This window comes from Arachis hypogaea, chromosome 19 (assembly GCF_003086295.3).
Source record: "Arachis hypogaea cultivar Tifrunner chromosome 19, arahy.Tifrunner.gnm2.J5K5, whole genome shotgun sequence".
Taxonomy (NCBI): domain Eukaryota; kingdom Viridiplantae; phylum Streptophyta; class Magnoliopsida; order Fabales; family Fabaceae; genus Arachis; species Arachis hypogaea.
In genome coordinates this window covers 86,902,764-86,920,389 of record NC_092054.1, presented here as the reverse complement: position 1 = coordinate 86,920,389, position 17,626 = coordinate 86,902,764, and the positions used below count along the sequence as shown (strand labels likewise).

Sequence of the window (17,626 nt, the reverse complement as noted above, 5' to 3'; positions counted from 1 at the left end):
ACAAGAGCATGAGGAATTCTTTCACCAAGAAATCCCTGAGATACCTCAAGGGATACATTTTCCTCCACACAACTATTGGTAGCAACTAAGGATAGGAGCACCAAAATCACTAGGGATGAAGCAACAAAGGCAAGGAAGAGACATAGAGGAGCTCAAGAGCACCATTGGTTCTTCAAGAAGAGGAAGACGCCACCCTCACTAAGGTGGACTCGTTCCTTAATCTCCTTGTTCTTATTTTCCTGTTTTTCGGTTTTTGAGCATTATGTTTTATTTATGTTTGTGTCTTTACTATATGATCATTAGTATTTAAGTGTATATGTCTTAAAGCCATGAATGTCCTATGAATCCATCACCTCGCTTAAATGAAAAATGCTTTTAATCACAAAAGAACAAGAAGTACATGATTTCGAATTCATCCTTGAAATTAGTTTAATTATTTTGATGTGGTGACAATGCTTTTTGTTTTCTGAATGAATGTTTGAACAGTGCATATATCTTTTGAAATTGTTATTTATGAATGTTAAAATTGTTGGCTCTTGAAGAATGATGAAAAAGGAGAAATGTTATTTGATAATCTGAAAAATCATAAAATTGATTCTTGAAGCAAGAAAAAGCAGTGAATACAGAAGCTTGCGAAAAAAAAAAGAAAAGAAAATTGGCAAAAAAAAATATATAAAAGAAAGAAAAAGAAAAAGCAAGCCGAAAAAGCCAATAGCTCTTTAAACCAAAAGGCAAGAGCACAAAGCTAGTAACCCTTTAAACCAAAAGGCAAGGGTAATAAAAAGGATCCAAGGCTTTGAGCATCAGTGGATAGGAGGGCCCAAAGGAATAAAATCCTGGCCTATGCGGCTAAACCAAGCTGTCCCTAACCATGTGCTTGTGGCGTGAAGGTGTCAAGCCAAAAGCTTGAGAATGAGCGGTTAAAGTCGAGGTCCAAAGCAAAAAAAAGAAAAAAGTGTGCTTAAGAACCCTGGACACCTCTAATTGGGAACTTTAGCAAAGCTGAGTCACAATCTGAAAAGGTTCACCCAATTATGTGTCTGTGGCATTTATGTATCCGGAGGTAATACTCGAAAACAAAGTGCTTAGGGTCACGGCCAAGACTCATAAAGCAGCTGTATTCAAGAATCAACATATTGAACTAGGAGAATCAATAACAAGATCTGAATTCTGAGTTCCCATAGATGCCAATCATTCTGAACTTCAAGGGATAAAGTGAGATGCCAAAACTGTTCAGAGGCAAAAAGCTACTAGTCCCGCTCATCTGATTGGAGCTAAGTTTCATTGATATTTTGGAATTTATAATATATTCTCTTCTTTTATCCTATTTGATTTTCAGTTGCTTGGGGACAAGCAACAATTTAAGTTTGGTGTTGTGATGAGCGGATAATTTATACGTTTTTTGGCATTGTTTTTACATAGTTTTTAGTATGATTTAGTTAGTTTTTATTATATTTTTATTAGTTTTTAAGTAAAAATCACATTTCTGGACTTTACTATGAGTTTGTATGTTTTTCTGTGATTTCAGGTATTTTCTGGCTGAAATTGAGGGACTTGAGCAAAAATCTGATTCAGAGGCTGAAGAAGGACTGCAGATGCTGTTGGATTCTAACCTCCCTGCACTCAAAGTAGATTTTCTGGAGCTACAGAAGTCCAAATGATGTGCTCTCAATTGCGTTGGAAAGTAGACATCCAGGGATTTCCAGATATATATAATAGTCCATACTTTGCTCGAGTTTAGACGACGTAAATAGGCGTTCAAAACCAGCTTTCTGCCCTATTCTGGAGTTAAACGCCAAAACTAGGTTGCAAAGCAGAGTTAAATGCCAGAAATAGGTTACAAAATGGCGTTTAACTCCAAGGAAGACCTCTACACATGAAAGCTTCAATGCTCAATCCAAGCACACACCAAGTGGGCCCGGAAGTGGATTTCTGCATCATTTACTTATCTCTGTAAACCCTAGTAACTAGTTTAGTATAAATAGAACTTTTTACTATCATCTTTTGATCATCTCTGGAACACATTATGTAAATTTTATGTTCTGAGACCTCCATGGGAGGCTGGCCATTCAGCCATGTCTACCCTATCTTCACTTATGTATTTTCAACGGTAGAGTTTCTACACACCATAGATTAAGGTGTGGAGCTCTGTTGTTCCTCATGAATTAATGCAAAGTACTATTGTTTTTCTATTCAATTCAAGCCTATTTCTTCTCCAAGATATTGATTCGCACACAAGAACATGATGAATGTGATGATTATGTGACGCTCATCACCATTCTCACTTATGAACGCGTGCCTGACAAACACTTCCGTTCTACATGAAAGCAAGCTTGAATGCATATCTCTTAGCCTCCTGATTTACGATCAGAGTCTTCATGGTATAGGCTAGAATTATCGGCGGACATTCTTGAGATCCGGAAAGTCTAAACCTTGTCTGTGGTATTCCGAGTAGGATCTGGGAAGGGATGGCTGTGACGAGCTTCAAACTCGCGAGTGCTGGGCGTAGTGACAGACGCAAAAGGATTACTGAATCCTATTCCAGCATGATCGAGAACGGACAGATGATTAGCCGTGTGGTGACAACGCATTTTGGACCATTTTCACTGAGAGGACGGGAAGTAGCCATTGACAACGGTGATGCCCAACATACAGCTTGCCATAGAAAGGAGTATGAAGGATTGGATGAAAGCAGTAGGAAAGCAGAGGTTCAGAAGGAATTAAAGCATCTCCATACGCTTATCTGAAATTCTCAACAATGAATTACATAAGTATTTCTATCCTATTTTATATTTTAATTACATTTTAAGAGTAAAGTATCGTTTTTGTCCCCAATGTTTGGGGTAAATCCTATTTGTGTCCCTAACGTTTAAATCGTCCTATTTATATCCTTAACGTTTGTAAAAGTGATTCAATGTTATCCTGCCCTAAATTACACATCATGAACGCTTTAGTTTGAGTTTTAAAAATCTCTTCTTGAAGTTAGAATACAAATGTCTGGGATAGAATCGATAATCCACTCCGAAAAATAGCTCATCAAAAGTTGAAACTAATTCCTACAACATTTACATAATTCACTTTTCTAGGGACATAATTGAATCTAAACACAAATAGTGGGTATAATATTAAAATCGAACACATCCAAATGAGACATATTTGAGAATGAATACATCCAAGTGAGAATAATTGAGAAATATAATCTGATTTGTTAGTATAATTGATAGTAGGATAACATTGAATCACTTTTATAAACGTTAAGGATACAACTAGGACGATTTAAACGTTAGGGACACAAATAGAACTTACCCCAAACGTTGGGGACAAAAATGATACTTTACTCTACATTTTAATTATTAAAACTCTATAACCATTTGAATCCACCTGACTGAGATTTACAAGGTGACCATAGCTTGCTTCAAGCCGACAATCTCCGTGGGATCAACCCTTACTCACGTAAGGTTTATTACTTGGACGACCCAGTGCACTTGCTGATTAGCTGTGCGAAGTTGTGACAAAGAATTAAGATTATGAACGTGCGTATTAAGTTTTTAGCACCGTTACCAAGGAATGAACGATCACGATTTCGTGCACCACTCCTACTGTTGCAGACGCACGAGGGACAGGCCGCTTCATCATTGCTAGTAGCTTCAAAGCATCTGTCCTGATTTCCATAATGTTGTTCTGAATATGTAGGAATTAAGTTGTCAATAACAATGTTTAATAAAAGATAGTTAAACTAAGGGCCATTTAAATGAAAAGAGATTTAAATGAAAAGAGAATACAAAAGGAAGGTAGACAAAAGCATTTATACCAGAGCAGACATAGTGAATGCAGGTGGGAATGCGCAAGCAAACATCAAAATCATTCCAAACTGCAGTGCCAACTCCAAAAAATCTGCAATCAAACAAGGATGTTCTAGTTAAATCCATTGAACAATGTTACTGTTGTAAACCCAATATATATACACACAAAATGTTTATCTTGTGATGCTTTTGAGTTCTTACTGGTGCATACATTTGATCATCCAAAATGAAATTAACCAAGAACTACGTATTTATGTGCAATTTGAAAGACTAGTGGATTCAGAAGTACCGTCAAATAACCCATCCTCAAGCTCCTTGCCAGTGCTGGCAGTGTAAGAAGCCTTAAGGAATTCTTTCTCTACTCTAGAAGTAAACTGGAATGTTCCAGCTGATCCTTTCTCCTCCTTCTCCTTATTTTGTCTTAACAATGAACAGTAATTAGCTACTGCACAGTGGCAATCTCATAAACAAAGTAAACATTGCATGATCCATGTCTAAAGCAACAAAAGCTCTTACCGAACAGCATATTTTTTATAGTTGTAGTTGATATAAGGCAATGAAGTTTCTATCAAATTTTGAACCACCTGAAAAATGTTTTCTTTTGTTCAAATAAGCTAAAATGGAAAACCTCAAACTGAAGTAGAAGAAAAATAGGTAATCAAAGAGAAGGATAACAAAAGGAAATTATTCTATGGAACCTCAGAAATTAGGAGCTGCTGAATCAGAACTTTGCGAAGAGTACCAAAGTTTCGGTGCAACAACGCGTGATAAAAGATTCCAACGTATGTCTGCATAAAGTATAGACCAAAAACCTGCAGAGGAGAGTAATCCCTTAAGTTCCATGTCTAGTAGTACTAAGGAATGTAAGGCACACGGAACCTTTTAATTTCCCATTTTTACCTTGTAGACCAAGCTATCAGCTCGTGTTTTCGGGTTTTCATTGTGTTCAAACATGATAAGTTTAACAGAAACCTTGCCACCAAGCTTAGTAATGTACTGAATGGTAGCAAGATAAATAGCAGTGAGCCCAAACCTGAACCACAGCATTTGACAAGAGAGTCATCTTAGTAGTTATAAGGGAACAACCAAGAATTATTGAAGTAATATAGAACAACTCAAAGAAAGAATTAAGAAGTTGAATAAGAGAATAATAGATTAACACTAAAAAGTAGAAGCATGAAAAGAACGACATGGATTATTACTTAATTATATCTTTATTAAGAACTTCATAAAGATGAGCATATGCCAACTCAAATGGTAACTGGAGGCATATTATGCTGATGATATTGAGTGCATCGTTCCTGATTCGCAAGAGATGATTAAACCACTTATATTTCGTGAACACTTTCTTTCCTTTCACTCTATCAGCCTCGAGTAATTTTATGAGGTCCATTGGATTCTGTCGGGGTTGAGCATTACCCTTCATGCCAACAACCTTGTATTCTTCATCAACTGCATTTCCATAGGTAATAGGCCACCTGCAACACTAGACCACAGAGAAAAGTGCAGCATTTTTCCGTTTCCAGAACTGAGAAAACATAATAGCCCATAGTATGACCGCAATGAAGAAAGCAGGGAGCACTACTAAATCCACTTACCTAAATGTTATAAGGAAGTCTAAAGTCATTAATCATTCAAGTATGTGTTTTGTGTCATGTTCAAGTCCAGCAAAATTTTGAAGTTGGTGTGTCCTAATGTCCCTCGCCATGCTGGTGCATCATAACAGAAACTATCAAACCAACTATTCATATTGGCTTACCCATAATCTATGAAGTACACAATAAGCCCAACCACAGCAGGGAAGAGCAGCCACTGTGTATACATTCCAAGAAAAGCAAAATAGATTGCAATCTGTAGTTGATCATTCGAAAATTGGATGAGGAGAATGCAAGTTAATGTCTAAAGTAAAAATTAATGGATATGTAAGTGAAAAAACACAATGCAAAGGAAAGATTTGCTTAATAATGATCTCTGATTCCAATTTTGGAAGGAGATGCTCTCCGACTTCCCAACAGATTTCTCTTCTATTGAATTTAAGGATTCTGCTTGATTTGCTGTTGTTTACCTGCATATTCAAGTTACAACAAGGATCCAAACATTGTTCATTATTCATAACAAGAGCGCATTTGCTAATAAGCACATTCCTTATTAGGAGCATAATCGAAAATTTGATAAATGGCTATGACAAGAACTCACAATTCCGTGCATTAAGGTAGTGTTTGTTTAGTGTTCCGGTCCATCAAAGACATGGACACGGGAGTACATGTGTGTTGTTTGTTTTGTAAGACACAAAAAAGAGAGAAACACGTTACACACAAGAGTACATAAAATATGTGTATTTTGTGTCTTTCCCAAATCATGAGACACGAATTTTCATCCTGAGACACAAATTAAACTAAAATTTTGGACAAATTTATCCTTAGTATTTTTTTAAAATTCCAGATTTATCCATACCATTTGGCCCTTCTCTTCTCCTCCGTCAGTGCCTCAACCCCCTTCTTCTTCTTTCCAGATCTTCTTCCTTCTTTCTTTCTTTCTTCTTTTTTTTCTTCTTCTTCTCTCTCTTAAAAGTTAGACCACTGTTTCACCTCCGGCCTTCCTTAATCTCCTTGCCGCCATTACTAGCCGCATCCCTCACTTGGAACTCTGCCGACTCAACCTCTCCTCTCACCATTGTGTTGTCTCCCTTCTGCCTCTTGCCTCTGCGCTTCTGTATCTCGCCGTGCCTCCTTCCCTCCTTGTCACGGGTCTCACCGCATCGCCCCTGCCTCACCGTTTCGGACTCGCCATCAATGTGGGTGCTGCAAGTGCCCGTTGTTCTATCTATTTCAACTTTATCTCAAAGGCTTTTTCTTTTTTAGATAATAATATTTGAACACAGATTTGGTTATTTGAGTTTAGTTTGACTGTTAAATTTTGATACTAAATTTGTTGTAATTTGATTAATGTTAATGTGAGTATCATTATACTACCATTGTTTTATTTCTATCTTCTTGTGCTTCTTTATTTTTATTTTTAAATTTTTTCAGAATATATATTGTAAATCTTGTTTTGTTATAGGATTATGTAGATGAATGTTCTGGTTTTGCAATTAATTTTATTATGTAGATGAATGTTCTGTGTTCATTTTTTTTTGTTGTTGATTGCCATTGCTCCTCCATCAAGAACCGCTGCTTTTGCTCCTCCTTCTCTCTCGAAGGGTTCGGGCTACGGGAGTCCAGATCCATCGTCATCCAGATTCGCCGGCGACTTCAAGCTTCGACGGCGCTTCCCTCCACATCCTCTCTCTACCAACGTCGTTCATCCTTTTCAGAAAGAACGTCTCTGATCTTTTCCTCTTCTATTATTCCTTTATTAAAAAAATTATCTGTATATTTTATTTTACAGATATGCAACAAATTAAAATTTTTTTTGATTTTATTAAATTTAATTTAGATTGGCATATTGTTGCTTTTGTATTTGGTTGACGATTATAGTGGTATTGATGTTGATGATAACTTTGAAAGAAGGGATTGGACAAAAATAGTGATAGAGAAGAATGATGGGGATAAAATTGACATTTTAGTAAAATTTTGAGTTGTATATTCTATTGTGTCTAAGTTACCAAATAAGATAAAAAAAATTGAGTGTCTTTTATGTCTATGTACTCATGTGTATTTGTGTCTATGTCTTTATTATTTCAAGACATCAACCAAACGCAGCCTAAGTGGCAGTAGCACTGAAAACGTTCATACCAACTAAAGAATGAACCATCTAGCTGTAAGCATGATTTGAAATTAATAACCTATTAAGTCACCCATTTACATGTAAGCATGATTTGAGGTAGCTTGTGCAGTTGTGCTTAATCAGTCTTCGTGTCCAAGTTCCACAGGAACAATATTTTTTACTGTTTTGTATTTTTTAAGAATTCCTATTTTAATTCAGAAAGTACAATCCAACAGAATCAAAAATCAAAAGCAAGGTTCATGTAGTGTAATGTTTTGAAGAAAGCAAAACAGAAAGTCATTCAGACTAGATAAGAAGCAAAGCACACGAATTATTATAAATATTGCAGAAAGAGATTTCCACCTGAACTTTTTGCCAAATCCAATTATGCCAATTTCAATGTTCTTTCCCAAGATCTGTCCCTCAAACCTGTAAACTACCAATGAAAAATTAACTGTTTCAGATTATACAAAGCCCCTTATACCAACAGAACCTAGCAAAGATAATAATAATACTATCTAAGTGAATGCCTATGTAGGAAGCCTTAATATTGTACTATACTATTAATTTCTTTTCCTTCTACAAATTCGTAACTCTGAAAGAAAGTGGACAAAACTTATTTTGGGATTCTTGGTAGTCAGATGGTTAATGATTTTATTTAGTGCATAAACTTGAAAGGACATGACCCTACCCTTCCTTCAGTGTCAATATTGCCGTGTGCACCGCATCATCAAGTTCCATGTCATCAGTATACCTGCAAGTGGAGAATGAAAAGAACCACTGAAATGAAATGGGGATAAAAGAATGACTCTGATATGGACATCAAAGAAACATAAACCAAAAGCAAATCTTTGGGGGGAAAGAAAAATGCCACTTTAAACTCATAGAATAAACATGGTATATATTTATAATGTAAAATTTTTCAAAGTATGCATTCTGAATGCATCAATTTTAGCCATTTCAAGTCCTCAAGTCCACTTGAGCCTGGACATATTTAAAGAATTTGCAAGTTTGCTTTAGATGATAGTCGAGTATCTTAACAGCTATCAATAGTTCAACACCAGCACACATCCCATTATACTTTCTGATGCTATGGATATAAGTTTTGCACTTAACATTGTCATTGATGTCAAAGTCAAAGTGACCATTCCTCTTCTCAAGAAAAGTCTTTGCATTAGAAACATTTTTGCCCAAAGCAGAAGCTTTCCAAGAAAAGTAAGAACCTGATGGATCCACCTACAGCACAAAAGCAAATTGCACCAAACACAAACTTCAGCTCTCTCAGATCCAAAGTAGTGGTTTTACAAAATTCAAATTTTAAAGTAAAAAACAAAGATATCCCAGCACAAAACCTATCAAACACACAAATATAGAAAAGCATAATACACAACTGACTATTTTTAGCAAACCCACTTAAATTTTAAACTGCATAAATAATCCACAAATTGTTACTATAAATCAAACCAAAACCAGTTCAACCATAAGCAAGATAATGTTACACTGTTTGATAAAGATAGATATTAATGCAGACTTGATTTGGTTCAAAGAAAAATATGTCATCTTAGGAGGAATAAATGTGATGACATGTCACCATGTCATGTTTTTCTATGCTTTTTCATACAAGAAATTTATGATTAGTGCTTAAATATTGCATTCTTTGGTGCTTAAATGGTATATTTCTTTGATCTTTTGATTTGATAAACTTTGTAGGAAATAAGAAGAAAAAGAAGCAAAAAGAGCACAAAATAAGCTAAAAAGAAGAAAAGAGGAATTTTGGGCACACTTTGAAGTTGGAGCACACTTTGGAGGCTTAGGCCACGCTTCTAAAAGCGTGACCCATGACCAAATCAAGGAAGAGAAGCGTGGCCAAAAGGAAGAAAAGCGTGGCTCAAAACAAAGAGCAAAAGAGGACAAAAAAGCTTGAGCTAAAGTTTGCCTCAAACTTTTGGAGGAGCTTGACTACACCCTGGAGGGAGCAAAAGCTTGCGCCAACGTTTGCCTCAAGCTTTTTGGCAAACGTTGGCGCCACACACCTCACAGCCTGAAGGGGTATACTTCCAACAAGAATAACTTGAGCTACAGAGCTCCAAATGAGGTGATTCCAAAAGCAATGGAAAGTAGGAATCAAGAGCTTTCCAAGCATATATGGCACTGCATGGTGGACACTAAAATTAAGGGAGAAAACTGCCCCGCAATGTGCATAAACGAACATGGTGGCAACCTGCAGTGACGCCAACTGACCTCTGCACCTTCGACGGAGTATAACTCGAGCTGTGGAGCTCCAATTGATGCGCTTTCAAAGGCATTGGAAAGTAGACATTCCGGGCTTTCCAACAATGTATAATAGTATGGGGTGGACAATATGTTTGAGCCTCCAGAACTGGCGTTTTCGACCACGTTTGAGGCAAACTTTACCTCAAACGCTGCACACCAAGGCCAGCGATCTTGTCCTCTTCAAATGAGCATAACTTGAGTTGTAGATGTCCAATTGAGGTGATTCCAATTGGGTTAGAAAGCTGAAATTCAGAGCTTTCTAACCATATATAATAGTCTATAGTGGGCATGAAATTTGCAATGTTGACAAGCAGACAAAGTAGTACCCCAATATGCATGCAAGAAGGCCCAACGTTTGGCTAAAAGTTTGACCTCAAACTTTAGCCCAAACGTTGGTAGCAGCAAATAAGGGCAGCTGGTATAAAAAGTTTACTCAAACTTTTATGATTCATGGCCCGGTTCACAATAGGTTTCTCTCCAACTCCAAGAGCAATCAACAGAGGCTTTTGTCAACCTAATTCCATCAAGAGCAAGGGCCCAATTGACACCACTCAAAGGCACAAGAGATAGTTAGAATAGAAATTTCATTTTAATTATAATTTGTTTTGAATTTCATTTTCATTTTGTAAAATTGCCTATAAATAGGCATCTGTTTCATTTTTATTAAGGAGGCTGGCTCCACTAGGGAGCATTAGGATTGGAGAGCTTTCCCTCTTCTAGTTTTTCTTTCTTTGAATTTGAATCTTGGATTGAGGGGAGAAGGAATTCTGTTTCCCTCTCGGTCTAAGATTTCTCTTGTTCTTCTTCTGAAATTTTAATTTCTTCTCTACTACAAGTTCCTTTGCTGCAAGTTTACAATTTAATTTACATTGAGCTTGATTTTGATCTTTGGTTCTCATTGCTTTCTGTTCTCACTGAATTCAATTTACTTTCAAGCAATTTAATTCTTCTGCAAGTGCTCTGCATTTTACATTTCGGTTCATGATCTGATTTACTTTTCCTGCAAGTTAAATTTTCTCTAAGCTTTGATCTATTGCTCTCTTTAATTTCCAGTACCCACTCCCCTTTACATTTAATGCAATTTTACTTTTCTTGCAATTTAAGATTCTTGCAATTTACATTTCTTGCTCTTTAAGTTACTCGCCAATTTACACTCTGTAACTTTAAATTCATTGTCATTTACTTTCTGTTGGCTACAATTTCACCCAATCTCACTTAAATGTTAGCTTGACTAAACTAATCACCCACTAAAGTTGCTTGATCCATCAATCCCTGTGGGATCGACCTCACTCCCGTGAGTTTTATTACTTGATGCGACCCGGTATACTTGCCGGTTAGTTTTGGGTGTTTTGGAGAAATTCGTTTTTCCATAAATTTTCCCATCAAGTTTTTGGCGCCGTTGCTGGGGATTGATTTAGATCAACAATGATTAAGTGGGTGAGAAGTCTAGATCAAGCATTTTCTTTACTTTTGTTCTCTATTCTAAGCTGAAAACAAGGTGTTTGAGTTATTGCCTCACTAAGAAATTCATCTCTGAGATATGAATTTCAATTTTCCTTGGTGTTGTGTTTTCCAAAATTCAAATGGAGTTCAACTCATCTTATGATCAAATTAATTTCATGGGATATGACCCACCATCACCAATCTCTAATGGTGGCTGGGAATATCACCAAGAGAATACTAATTCTGAGCACTCCAATTCATGGAGATTTGCTTCAGAGACACAAGATGAGTAAGAAAATCATATGGGATATCTTCCTCCACCACAAAATGATGCAAGTTGCTATTCTAATGATGGCTGGGGGGAGCAAAACCAGAAAACAGTTGAGAGCCCATATTTCACTTATCAAGAGCCATCTTCACTCGAACGTACTATCAATTCACTTATACAAAATTTTCCAACCTCACCATCTAGTTTTTCATCTGAAAACTCTTCATCACTGGACTTTATCTCCACACAAAATCCTTGCCAAAACTCACCACCCACACAAACTTTCATGAACCAAAGACTCTCAAATCTTGAGTCCATGCTCAAAAGACTTGCGGAGGAGAAAGAGAAATACCAGAAAGAACAAGAGAACTCCATCAAAAACATGGAAGTACAGTTAGGCAAATTGTTAAGTGCAATGAAGAAGAAGGAAAAACAAGAGGAAGAGGCTACTGAGTCAAGTGAATTCTTAGTGAAAAAGAAAGAGGTGGTGGAAATAGCTGAAAATGAAACTGCACTTGAGGTGACAAAAGAACCTGAACACTCACAACCTCCTCAAACCCCCCTGGACCAAAAAGTCTCAACAATTGAATCTGAGATTAAAAGATATGAAGAGGAGATGAAGAAATGTTGGGAAGATCAACAAACCTCCTCCATGAAAGAGCTATTAAAACAAATGTTGAGTGTAAAAGAGGAAGTGGAGGAGCAAGAAAGTGAGGAAATCATTCCAAACTCAAGTGAGGCAGAAAAGTACATGAAGGAGGAGTTCATGGAACCACCAGTTCAAAAGGCTCTGGATGAATACAAAACTCCAATAGTCACACAGCAACCAAGTCTTGAATCCAAAGAAGTGAAGGCAACTAGCAAGAACACCAATTCTGTCCCTAATCCAGCAAGCAAGATCAATCAAGCCATTTGCAAAAGGAAGCTTGCTGAGGAAAGGCCAAGGCAAGGGACAGTAGCTAAAACTTCTCCTCCTTTGAAGTCATTTCTCTTAACAAATTGGAAGAAGAGGAAGAAAGTAAAGAACGGGTAGACAGTAGGTACATTTCTTCTCCTTGCTTTGTTTAAATTTCAATAAATTGGCATATGGTTACATTCTAAGTTTGGTGTTGCCTTGCAACAAATTGTTTTCAATCTTTTTTGGATGATTGCATCAAATCAAAAAAATGAAAGTGACACACCAAGATTCTAAATTTGGTGTGCCACTTATTTTCTATGCAATTCATTCAAGCAACACTACTTGTCTGCTTAATCATAATGCCCCTTGCAGTGTCATTTTGGATAATTTAGTTTTTCTCTCTGCTCTATTCATTTACTTGCTTTTAGTGCTTTCTTTTATTAACTGTTTTTGTTAATACATCACCAAGAGACCCTTATTCATGACATGTTCTTTACTTGGTGATTGTATTTAACATATAACAGTTTCTTTCATTTAGTTTTATTTCAGATAAATGGACATAGGATTGCATTCTAAGTTTGGTGTTGCTATGCAACACAAATTGCTTCAAATCTTTACTGGATACTTGCATTGATTCCAAGTGAAAGTGTCACACTAAGTTTGGTGTGCCACTTATCTTTTATGCAATGTATTGTGCTCACCTTCTTAAGTTTGCAATCACAATGTCTCTGTTTCTTGTGCCTTGATTATTATCTTTAATTTTGCTTGCTTAAAACACATGTGCTACTAATAATTCACTGTGTAAGACATTCATGATCCATCTTAGCCCCATAGCCATTGTTCTAATTGTTGCTTGAGGATGAGCAAGCATTCTGAGTTTGGCAAGGGAAGGGGAAGAATGGGAGGAAAATGACAACAATAGAGAAGATGAACTACAAGGTTGTAAAGTTCCTTTTCCTCTCATTTGTTTCAAGCACTATAAACTGCATGATTGTCTTTACCTTCTCTGTATGCATGTGTGTATGAAAAGGCATAGTTTGATTTCTAAATTGCAACATGGTGCTGTGTCATTATGATTACCAACTTGAGTTTTGTGAATTCAAAAGCAATAAAGTATCATGATCATAAACAAACAAGGAATTAAAGAAGAATTTAGCATGTGCATAAAAGTATTGGAAAGCTAGTATGTTTGATTGTTGCCTAATTGCATTGGATTTTATTTAATTGAAGTTTTCATCTAGGACATTTTGTGAAATCTTTTGAAAATCATGAAAACCTTGAAGAGGCAAATACAATTAAAGCAAGAAAAGAAAAAGGGAAAGAATGAGAAAGCCGAAGGCTCTGAGTACCAATGGCAATTTATTTGTTAAGTACTTGTGGTGTTTATGTATCAAGCCAAATGCTTGAAAACAAAACACTTAGAAGTCAAGGCTAGGCTCAAGTGCAAAAGCACTCCCTCAAAGCTCAAGGCTCTGAGCATCAATGATTAGAGAGTCAAGAAAAGAAAAGAAAAAAATGAGCTTAATGAAGTCCTCTAATGAAATGCTTGTGGTGCTTATATATCAAGTGGTAATACTTGAAAACAAAGCATTTAGAAGTCGTAGCTTTGTTATCAACTCAGGGGGCAAAGCACCCAAAAAGAGAAGCTAATAAAAAAATCAGAAGCTTGTTTCAAGGAAGAAATATAAGAGAAAGATTTCATAAATTGAGCTAGATGGAAGCATCAATCATTTACATTTCTTTTGTGATTGTAGCATGCTTAGAAAACTAGCTTACCATGAACATTGAGTTGCTATTCTTCTCACCTTAGTTTGTCAATCTTTATTGCATGATTCTTTTCTTGCTTGGGGACAAGCAAGTTTTAAGTTTGGTGTTGTGATGACATGTCACCATGTCATGTTTTTCTATGCTTTTTCATACAAGAAATTTATGATTAGTGCTTAAATATTGCATTCTTTGGTGCTTAAATGGTATATTTCTTTGATCTTTTGATTTGATAAACTTTGTAGGAAATAAGAAGAAAAAGAAGCAAAAAGAGCACAAAATAAGCTAAAAAGAAGAAAAGAGGAATTTTGGGCACACTTTGAAGTTGGAGCACACTTTGGAGGCTTAGGACACGCTTCTAAAAGCGTGACCCATGACCAAATCAAGGAAGAGAAGCGTGGCCCAAAGGAAGAAAAGCGTGGCTCAAAACAAAGAGCAAAAGAGGACAAAAAAGCTTGAGCTAAAGCTTGACTACACCCTGGAGGGAGCAAAAGCTTGCGCCAACGTTTGCCTCAAGCTTTTTGGCAAACGTTGGCGCCACACACCTCACAGCCTGAAGGGGTATACTTCCAACAAGAATAACTTGAGCTACAGAGCTCCAAATGAGGTGATTCCAAAAGCAATGGAAAGTAGGAATCGAGATCTTTCCAAGAATATATGGCACTGCATGGTGGACACTAAAATTGAGGAAGAAAACTGCCCCGCAATGTGCATAAACGAGCATGGTGGCAACCTGCAGTGAGGCCAACTGACCTCTGCATCTTCGACGGAGTATAACTCGAGCTGTGGAGCTCCAATTGATGCGCTTTCAAAGGCATTGGAAAGTAGACATTCCGGGCTTTCCAACAATGTATAATAGTATGGGGTGGACAATATGTTTGAGCCTCCAGAACTGGCGTTTTCGACCACATTTGAGGCAAACTTTATCTCAAACGCTGCCACAAGGCCAGCGACCTTGTCCTCTTCAAATGAGCATAACTTGAGTTGTAGATGTCCAATTGAGGTGACTCTAATTGGGTTAGAAAGCTGACATTCAGAGCTTTCTAACCATATATAATAGTCTATAGTGGGCATGAAATTTGCAACGTTGACAAGCAGACAAAGTAGTACCCCAACATGCATGCAAGAAGGCCCAAGGTTTGGCTAAAAGTTTGACCTCAAACTTTAGCCCAAACGTTGGTAGCAGCAAATAAGGGCAGCTGGTATAAAAAGTTTGAGTAAAAGTTTGCCTCAAACTTTTACTCAAACTTTTATGATTCATGGCCCGGTTCACAATGGGTTTCTCTCCAACTCCAAGAGCAATCAACAGAGGCTTTTGTCAACCCAATTCCATCAAGAGCAAGGGCCCAATTGACACCACTCAAAGGCACAAGAGATAGTTAGAATAGAAATTTCATTTTAATTGTAATTTGTTTTGAATTTCATTTTTATTTTGTAAAAATGCCTATAAATAGGCATCTGTTTCATTTTTATTAAGGAGGTTGGCTCCACTAGGGAGCATTAGGATTGGAGAGCTTTCCCTCTTCTAGTTTTTCTTTCTTTGAATTTGAATCTTGGATTGAGGGGAGAAGGAATTCTGTTTCCCTCTCGGTCTAAGATTTCTCTTGTTCTTCTTCTGAAATTTTAATTTCTTCTCTACTACAAGTTCCTTTGCTGCAAGTTTACAATTTAATTTACATTGAGCTTGATTTTGATCTTTGGTTCTCATTGCTTTCTGTTCTCACTGAATTCAATTTACTTTCAAGCAATTTAATTCTTCTGCAAGTGCTCTGCATTTTACATTTCGGTTCATGATCTGATTTACTTTTCCTGCAAGTTAAATTTTCTCTAAGCTTTGATCTATTGCTCTCTTTAATTTCCAGCACCCACTCCCCTTTACATTTAATGCAATTTTACTTTTCTTTTAATTTAAGATTCTTGCAATTTACATTTCTTGCTCTTTAAGTTACTCGCCAATTTACACTCTGCAACTTTAAATTCATTGTCATTTACTTTCTATTGGCTACAATTTCACCCAATCTCACTTAAATGTTAGCTTGACTAAACTAATCACCCACTAAAGTTGCTTGATCCATCAATCCCTGTGGGATCGACCTCACTCCCGTGAGTTTTATTACTTGATGCGACCCGGTATACTTGCCGGTTAGTTTTGGGTGTTTTGGAGAAATTCGTTTTTCCATAAATTTTCCCATCAAAATGCTTACCAAGTAATGGTTGAATCCAATTCCGTGTATTTGCAAGGTCTGTGTAATTCTTCAAAAATGTATCATAGTAACTAAATAAAATAAATAAATAAAACTTATTAATATGACTCAGAGATTCTCTGCCTAATACCTGACTCAACACAAATAAATAAATAAATAAAATTAAAAAAAAACACTAAAAGATGCTTATTAATATGAGTCTAAATATATGCAATGAAAACTTTGTTATAATGATTCAAAGAGCAAATGCAAAAGTAAAAGAAAATCTGTTACATAGGAGAAATCATCATCAACCTAAGCATGAAATGCAGAAAGATAGAAACAAAATGAATTAAATAAATAAGAATGAAAAAGGAAAAATGAAGGAAAATTCATTGACCTTAGGTGACTGAGGAGAAAATATAGAGCCAAAAATTCCAGAAGAAGGTGATGGTTGAGACTCTTTTGAACCAAAAAGCTCAGAAGGAAATGAAGGAGAAGAAGAAGAAGAAGTACCCTTTGGATTCTGTTCATACTCTGGGTCGAACTGTCCGATCCGGGATGTTTAGCGACAAAGCGCCGACCTCTTCAGGTCAGACCATCCGACCTCTTCTCAAAGAGCTCGGCCAAATTGCCAAGAAAGCCCAATAAAGGGCCCAAATAGAAGAACACGACCCAAATCATAAGGCAGTCCAAGCCTATAGAGATAAGGGCGGTTCCCTTGAAGATAAGATAACCTCGCTCAAAGATAAGATAAGATAAAGATAACTAACTTATCTTATCTAAAAAAGGTCACTTCTCACCATTATAAATACACTAGAGCACCCAAGTATAACTCATACTCTCATTCTACTAAAAACCTGCTTAATACCCTTGCTAACTTAAGCATCAGAGTCCCTTGCAGGTACCACTACCCTCTGGTGATAGAGGATCAGCAGCATTACCAGTTGGACGCGACTGCTCTGGCCACCACCCACACGCCGGACACGTCATCGCCGATTAGTACAGAAGATCTCGTCTGAGATCAACCTACAGTTTCAGGTAACCCTCGGAACATTGGCGCCGTTGCCGGGGAATCTGGAAGTCATCCCACCACCATGGCGGACGACCATGACAACGACCATGATTCAGATCTAGAAGATAGAACGTCGTACAAGAACACGGACACTACACCAAAAGATACCCCTTAACCTAACAAAAACAACGATTCACCAAATGTGGGAGCCATGGAGGCACTTCAAGATTGCTTAAAGCAACTCGAAAAAGATGTGGAGCATCAACGAGAAGC

At 36.9% G+C, this 17,626-nt stretch overlaps 1 pseudogene; it reads right to left on the bottom strand.

Moving 5' to 3' along the window:
• Positions 1-3,540: 3,540 nt before the first annotated feature.
• LOC112778503 (anoctamin-like protein At1g73020) lies at positions 3,541-17,331 on the bottom strand (annotated as a pseudogene).
• Between the last annotated feature and the right edge of the window lie 295 nt (positions 17,332-17,626).